The sequence below is a fragment of the Phocoena sinus genome, unplaced genomic scaffold, assembly GCF_008692025.1.
Source record: "Phocoena sinus isolate mPhoSin1 unplaced genomic scaffold, mPhoSin1.pri scaffold_68_arrow_ctg1, whole genome shotgun sequence".
Classification (NCBI taxonomy): Eukaryota; Metazoa; Chordata; class Mammalia; order Artiodactyla; family Phocoenidae; genus Phocoena; species Phocoena sinus.
In genome coordinates, this window is record NW_022605688.1 from 448 (window position 1) to 7,875 (window position 7,428).

Here is a 7,428-nt window from a genome sequence, read left to right on the forward strand (position 1 = left end):
TAGAGACTAACTTTTCACCCTACCCCTTTTGATTCTTCTAAATTTTATACAATGTACATGTATGAACTAATGTCATATATAGATACACATATGTAATATATATAATGTATAAGTAACACAGATGCATATACTAATGCATATAAGACTGTGCCTTGTAGATCTTATACTTTTTCCATTTGAATAACTATTTTCTACTGTCATATAGAGTTTATCCATTGTCCTAGCTATGCATTTTTCCTGTGTATTTGAGCATCATAGGAAGATAAATCCTACTCTTGAAAATGTTAACTGGTCACTGAGACACAGAAAGCTATTATTCTTACCAGTTTTCAATAGTGAGTAGATTCTGTAGGGGTGGAATTTTAAGATGTAAGTATACTGTTTTTCTACACTCAAATTCCGTTCCCCTTATCATAGAAACTGACCAGCGAAGTGTGCTGCTGACTTTTCAGAATCCATGTACATATAATCCATTAGGTTATTAGATATAGCATTGGTCAGAAAAGCATACTGTGAAATGTTGCTTTTATTTAAACTCCCACTATTTTCACTACATGGTTTCAAGATTTTACTTCATTATTGTCCTCCGGTGGTGGGCTCTGTGAACTGCATATTTACGGGTCTGGAGCACATATCTTCCCGGAGGTATACAACTCCTCAGGTACCAGCTAAAGAGTAGATGATAAGAAGCATTCAGATTTATTAAAACTCATTAAGAATATCAGTAGCCTGACTGTTGTTTCTAAAAATATAAAATATTTATCCTTCTGTTGTCAAACAACCATATTTCATGAAAAGAAGTATAAATCCTTTTTTGCTTGCAATAGAAGAACAATCATTGAAGATATTCTTCATTTGGACCGAATACCTTCTCTGAAAATATAAGTTAAAATAGGAGTTGAAATTTCCAATATATTCTTTAGGAAATAAAACTCCACATATAATTTCAAATTATAATTTAGTTTTACCTTAAATTTAAATATCTATATTGAATTTAATTTAAGGAAGGAAGGAAGGAGGAAAGAAAGAAGAAAAGAAGGAAAGAAAGAAAGAAAGAAAGGACGGAGGGAGGGAGGGACGGTGGGAGGAAGGAAGGAAGGAAGGGAGGAGGGAAGGAAGGAAAAAGGAAAGAAAGAAAGAAGATAAAGTAAAATAAAATAAAGTAAAATAGAATAAAGTTATTAAATTAAAAATTACTTATTAAGAAAAAAAAAACGAACGGATAGAACCTTTGGATAAATGGTGGAAGCAAAGCTATACAGACAAAATCTCATACAGAAGCATACACTTACAAACTCACAAAAAGAGGAATAGGGGAAAAAAATCATAAATCTTGCTCTCAAAGTCCACCTCCTCAATTTGGGATGATTCTTTGTCTAAATGAGGGAAGGAAAGAAGAAAGGAAGGAAGGAAGGAAGGAAAGAAAGAAAGAAAGAAAGAAAGAAAGAAAGAAAGAAAGAAAAGATAAAGTAATATAAAATAAAGTTATTAAAATAAAAATAATTATTAAGAAAAAAAATTTTTAAAACAACAGACAGAACCCTAGGACAAATGGTGGGAGCAAAGCTATACAGGCAAAATCTCACAGAGAAGCGTACACATACACACTCAGAAAAAGAGGTAAAGGGGAAAAAATGATAAATCTTGCTCTCAAAGTCCACCTCCTCAATTTGGGATGATTCGTTGTCTATTCATGTATTCCACAGATGCAGGGTACATCAAGTTGATTGTGGAGCTTTAATCCGCTGCTTCTGAGGCTGCTGGGAGAGATTTCCCTTTCTGTTCTTTGTTTGCACAGCTCCCAGGGGCTCAGCTTTGGATTTGGCCCCGCCTCTGCGTGTAGGTCGCTGGAGGGCGTCTGTTTTTCAGTCAGACAAGACGGGGGTTAAAGGAGCCGCTGATTCGGGGGCTCTGGCTCACTCAGGCCGGCGGGAGGGAGGGGCACGGAGTGCGGGGCGAGCCTGCGGCGCCACAGGCCGGCATGACTTTGCACCAGCCTGAGGCTCACCGTGCGTTCTCCCGGGGAAGTTGTCCCTGGATCCCGGGAACCTGGCAGTGGCGGGCTGCACAGGCTCCCCGGAAGCGGGGTGTGGATAGTGACCTGTGCTCGCCTTCTTGGTGGCGGCAGCAGCAGCCTTAGCGTCTCATGCCCGTCTCTGGGGTCCGCGCTTTTAGCCACGGCTCGCGCCCGTCTCTGGAGCTCCTTTAAGCAGCGCTCTTAATCCCCTCTCCTCGCGCAGCAGGAAACAAAGAGGGAAGAAAATGTCTCTTGCCTCTTCGGCAGCTCCAGATCTTTTCCCGGACTCCCTCCCGGCTAGCCGTGGTGCACTAAGCCCTTCAGGCTATGTTCACACCACCAACCCCGGTCCTCTCCCTGCGCTCCGACTAAAGCCCCGCCCACCCCCGCGGCTGAGCAGACAAACCTCTCGGGCTGGTGAGTGCCAGTTGGCACCTATCCTCTGTGCGGGAATCTCTCCGCTTTGCCCTCCGCACCCCTGTGGCTGTGCTCTCCTCCGCGGCTCCAAAGCTTCCCCCCTCCGCCACGCGCACTCTCCTCCCGCGAAGGGGCTTCCTAGTGTGTGGAATCCTTTCCTCCTTCACAGCTCCCTCCCACTGGTGCAGGTCCCGTCCCTCTTCTTTTGTCTCTGTGTTTTCTTTTTTTCTTTGGCCCTACCCAGGTATGTGGGGAGTTTCTTGCCTTTTGGGAGGTCTGAGGTCTTCTGCCAGCGTTCAGTAGGTGTTCTGTAGGAGTTGTTCCACGGGTAGATGTATTTCTGGTGTATCTGTGGGGAGGAAGGTGATCTCCGCGTCTTACTCTTCCGCCATCTTCCCCTCCCAGGTATCCGTTTTTTCTAGACTTTTCTTTCTTCAGCTCACAAAGGGGCCCCTGAGGATTAAGCAGAGGAACGTCAGGGTTTCTTCCAGGCCAGCTTCAGCCCTGGGATGTTCAGGGCAGACTCTCATTACAAACCTCAGTTTCTGAGGCTCCTGGCTTATGGCCATTTAGTATAGAAGGAGGCTCCTGGCTGGGGAAGGCTCAGACAAAACGATGCAGGTTCTAATCTGTGGCAGTGGGCAGTGTGTGTGTGTGGGGGGGTGGTGTCAGTGCAGGAAGAGGCATTCGCTGCCTTAGGCATTTAAACCATTGCCTTCCCTTCAGGGTGACTCACCTGCAAGATTCTGTGGGGTCCGCCTCCTGCCACCATGCTACAATTGCCGGATTTTGGGTCTGGAGCAACCCAGGTCTTCCTCCGGCATTTCCGGAGAGTGCTTTCTCTTCGGAGCACGTCTGGGGACTGGCTTCTCTGCTTCCACCTTGGCTGGTGTGGCCAAAGGAGCATCTTCCATGGGGAAGAGAGGGAAGACATTCCAGTTTGGAAGAACAAAAGCAAAGACACACTCTTCTCTACCTTGTCCTGCCCCAAATATAAATTCATAGCACCTTCACATTTTTATAACTATGGACTTAAAAAGACCAAGAGGTTAAGGGGCCTACCCAGTGTTACACAGGTAGTGGAAAGGTGTTCTGCTCAATGGTTAGGTTCATGTTGGGGCTCCGGATTTACAGCTGATAGGAATGTGAGGACAAGCTCATGCCATTTCAAACATTTCCAAGTGATACTGAGAGAGATGTTAAAGGTGCAAAAGGAGGGTGCTGAATGACCTCACAAAGTAGGAATGGTGGGCCCATTTTCACATGAAATTGAAAATAAATTCATGGCAAAAGGACATAATAGAAAATGACAACATAACCATAACACTCCCCTCTCCCCTGGAAGTAAAATTCATTAGAATCCTCTCTCTCTCCACCATGAAAGGATGAGATAAAGTCTCAGCAGCAGCCCCCGTGAAAAACATGGTCAACAGGGTGAAGAGGTGTTACTAAGACCATATGGTGTGACTCAGAGAAGCAAAGAGACAACTCTGCCCTTAGCCTGATGAGGCCCACAGGAAGGAACATTTGTGGCAACCTTGGGTAGTGTGGCAATGAGAGAGAACCTTCTTTAGGAGGGGACTGACTCCCTGCTGCCGACCTTGAAAAAGCAAATATGGGACATTCGTTTACTGTGGCTCTTGCAGAGGCGATGTGCCCAGAGGTTGGGCCACCCTGCTTGACAATCAAAGCACCTTGTATTCCTGTGCTGCTTGAAAGCTCCAATCGCCGGATTTTGGGTCTGGGGCAACCCAGGTCTTCGTCCGACCATTCCAGAGAGCGCTTTCTCTTCGGAGCACGTCTGGGGACTGGCTTCTCTGCTTCTACCTTAGCTGGCGTGGCCAAAGGAACATCCCCGTAGAGCCGGTAGCCACCAACCAGGCAGTATGTCTCCCCATGCCAGCCCAACTGCGTTTCTCCACACCCGCGGTACAGGACATGGTAGTGACCAGGTGTCGGATGTGGAGCGGGAGCCACTGCTGCAGCAAAGAAAATCAGAACTGATCAGTCACTTCTGCTGTGCACAGTCTCCTGCCAGAATTTCCCTCTCTCATGTCTCTCCCAGTTTCTGGCTGAAGACCTTTTAATCTACTTGACGTCCAAAACACAGCCTTGGCGCATCATCTCTATGAGTCCCTAGGGAAGGGACACTGGCTGCAAAAGCAATCCCTAGAGCCTTGGGCTGCAGCGCATGAGGAAGTCTCTTCACCGTTCCCAGGGAAAACGGTAGAACCCGAGAGTAATTGCAATCGTGATCCTCTCCATCTCTCCCTTCTACAACAGAGAAAACATTTCTTGCAGTCTGTCACTTCTGAGGCTTTCATGGAAATGTCTTTCAATTTTTGGAAAAAAATAATCTAATATAAATTGGTTAAGAACCCCGCCCACCTTGGCAACCCCTCTTGGGCCCCATCTATACTGCCTATTTCAACCACACCGAACTCTAGCTGTCTAATACTTTTATATCGATTAGAACAAGGCCAAATACTGAGGCAGAGTGATCAGGAGACTCAGAACCGGGTTCTGGGTACCAAGTCTAGGCTCACATCAACCCAGCCTCCTGGGACACCATCTCCTCAGCCCTCCAGTCTCATTAGCACTTCATCACCACCCCCCCACCCCCTTCGTTCTTACGGTCTTCCCATCAATATGGCAACACCCTCTCCCCTAGTACTCAGCAACTCAGTAAGGGATGTGTCTGAGGGGACCGATATAGATGTCTACATGATAGCACAGTGGTGCCTGGGTTTGAAGGTGCGGTTCAAGAGCGGCCCTGTTCCTCAAACCGCTCCATTTGCAATTTGCCAACAAAAATGCGCTTGTCTTTTGTTAAGAGGCCAATCAGGAAAGGGTCTGAATGGAAGCACCCTGTAGCCCAAAGGGTAAGGCTACATTTATAAAGCTCAGAACCGTCCTGCACACTTGTCCGGGGATGAGCTTTCACTTGTCCTCAGCAGTGAGAACTGTGCGTACCTGAAGGCGTCCCAGCTCACTGGTATTACTTACATTTGGGAAAGTGCTCAACTGTCCGTAGTTGGCAACCCCCGCAGGAACATGTGCCAGCCGGGTGAGGTTGTGTGTATATCACACCTCCTGTAGAGTTGCCCTGTCTGGGTGTACCTACTGCACTGCCCACCCAGGGAACAGAGCACAGGTGAGAGTACACGGACAGTATCCGCTCACACATTCTCACACACACAGCCAAAAAGATTGGTATCTGGTGGAGAACTGGTAGAGAAGTTTCTCTGAGTGCAGCCCGTTTGCACAGTTATGCTGCCATGGAAACTCTGAGAACGCCTGTGAGGGCATCACTACCCAGTGACGTCATATATGGAACCTTTGACTTGAGGGGCAGGCTTGAGGAGGAGGGGCAGTTTTGTGGAGGAGAACAGGGTAGAGGCAAAGGTACTCTGCCTCGCCCCTCACCCCTGGGCCTCCCCACCCATGCCCTAGTCTAGTAGACACCCCACGTGGGGCGTGCCGGTGGGCCGGCACAGCCGCAGGGGCCACAGGAGGGCAAGAGAGACCCATATTCTGAGTTTGGCTTGAGAGACAAGATTAACGTAAGAGACAGCTAGGTTGTATGGCACTGACCCTAAGAGGCAGAGATTTGTGTGGCCTGGGGAATCAGGGAAGGCTCCTTGGCAGTTGGCCTGATGGACAAGTGAGGTTTTGACCCATGCGGAAGAGAGGGAAGACATGCCTGTTTGGAAGAATAAAGGAAAAGACACACTCTTCTCGACCTTGTCGTGCCCCAAATATAAATTCATAGCACCCTCACATTTTTACAACTGAGGACTTAAAAAAACCAAGAGGTTAAGGGGCCTACCCAGCGTTACACAGGTAGTGGACAGGTGTTCTGCTCAATGGTTAGGTTCATGTCGGGGCCCCAGATTTACAGCTAATAGGAATGTGAGGACAAGCTCATGCCATTTCAAATATTTCCAAGTGATACTGAGAGAGATGTTAAAGGTGCAAAAGGAGGGTGCTGAATGACCTCACAAAGTGGAAATGGTGGGCCCATTTTAACATGAAATTGAAAACAAATTCATGACAAAAGGACATAATAGAAAATGACAACATAATCATTACACTCCCCTCTCCCCTAGAAGTAAAAATCATTAGAATCCTCTTTCTCTCCACCATGAAAGGATGAGATAAAGACTCAGCAGCAGCTCCCATGAAAAACATGGTCAACAGTGTGAAGAGGTGTTTCTAAGACGATTTGGTCCGACTCAGAGAAGGAAAGAGACAACTCTGCCCTTAGCCTGATCAAGCCTACGGGAAGGAACATTTGCGGCAGGCTTTGATAGTGTGGCAATGAGAGACAACCTTCTTTAGGAGGGGACTCCCTGTTGCCGACCTCGAAAAAGCAAAGATGGGACATTCGTCTACTGGGGCTGTTGCAGAGGCGATGTGCCCGGGAGGTAGAGACTGCTTCGACTACCATTTTAGAGGTTGGGCCACCCTGGTTGAAAACCACAGCACCTTCTATTCCTAAACTGCTTGAATCAGCGGGTGCACGTTAGGACACACGAAGTCAGGCAGGCCCCATTGGAGCCGACTGCCTTTGGGAGTGGTAGAATGTAAAATGTGAAGGGGAATGCTCTGGAGGAGCTTTGTCATGGCAGGTGGGCCAGCATGAGACCATTCAGATTCTCCAGGGCTCCAGAGATTACTTGGCTGGGAGCATCCCTCTGATGTGGTGGGGGAACGTCTACCTTAATAGGACCTGGCTGGGCATCTGGGGGAGGCAGAATAAATGGTTTATTAACTACGAGAGCGAGAGACTCACCTGGGGGGTTCCACAAAAGCACTTAAAAAGACTTGTACCTGGATTCTTGAGCCAACCCTAAGAAAACTTATCTAGATGTGGAGTAGGGCTCAGGAAGCTGCACTTTTAATAAGCTTCCTGGGCAGTCCCACCACAGTGGTCCATGGATAGAATGACCAAATTCTTGTGTATTCTCAGTTGCTTTTGGGAGTCCAAGTGG

The 7,428-nt window shown here is 47.4% G+C and overlaps 1 long non-coding RNA gene across 3 annotated transcripts; it reads right to left on the reverse strand.

The window, feature by feature from the left end:
* Positions 1-508: 508 nt before the first annotated feature.
* On the reverse strand, positions 509-7,411 carry LOC116748336. Of its 3 annotated transcripts, none has more exons than XR_004348262.1 (5): positions 6,029-7,411; positions 4,129-4,413; positions 3,171-3,341; positions 1,662-2,887; positions 509-668 (listed from the first exon to the last, which is right to left on the reverse strand). It is a non-coding gene; the product is annotated as an uncharacterized LOC116748336 (long non-coding RNA). The 3 variants fall into 3 exon arrangements; XR_004348261.1 differs by having other exon boundaries at positions 4,515-7,411; XR_004348260.1 differs by having other exon boundaries at positions 4,129-7,411.
* Positions 7,412-7,428: the final 17 nt, after the last annotated feature.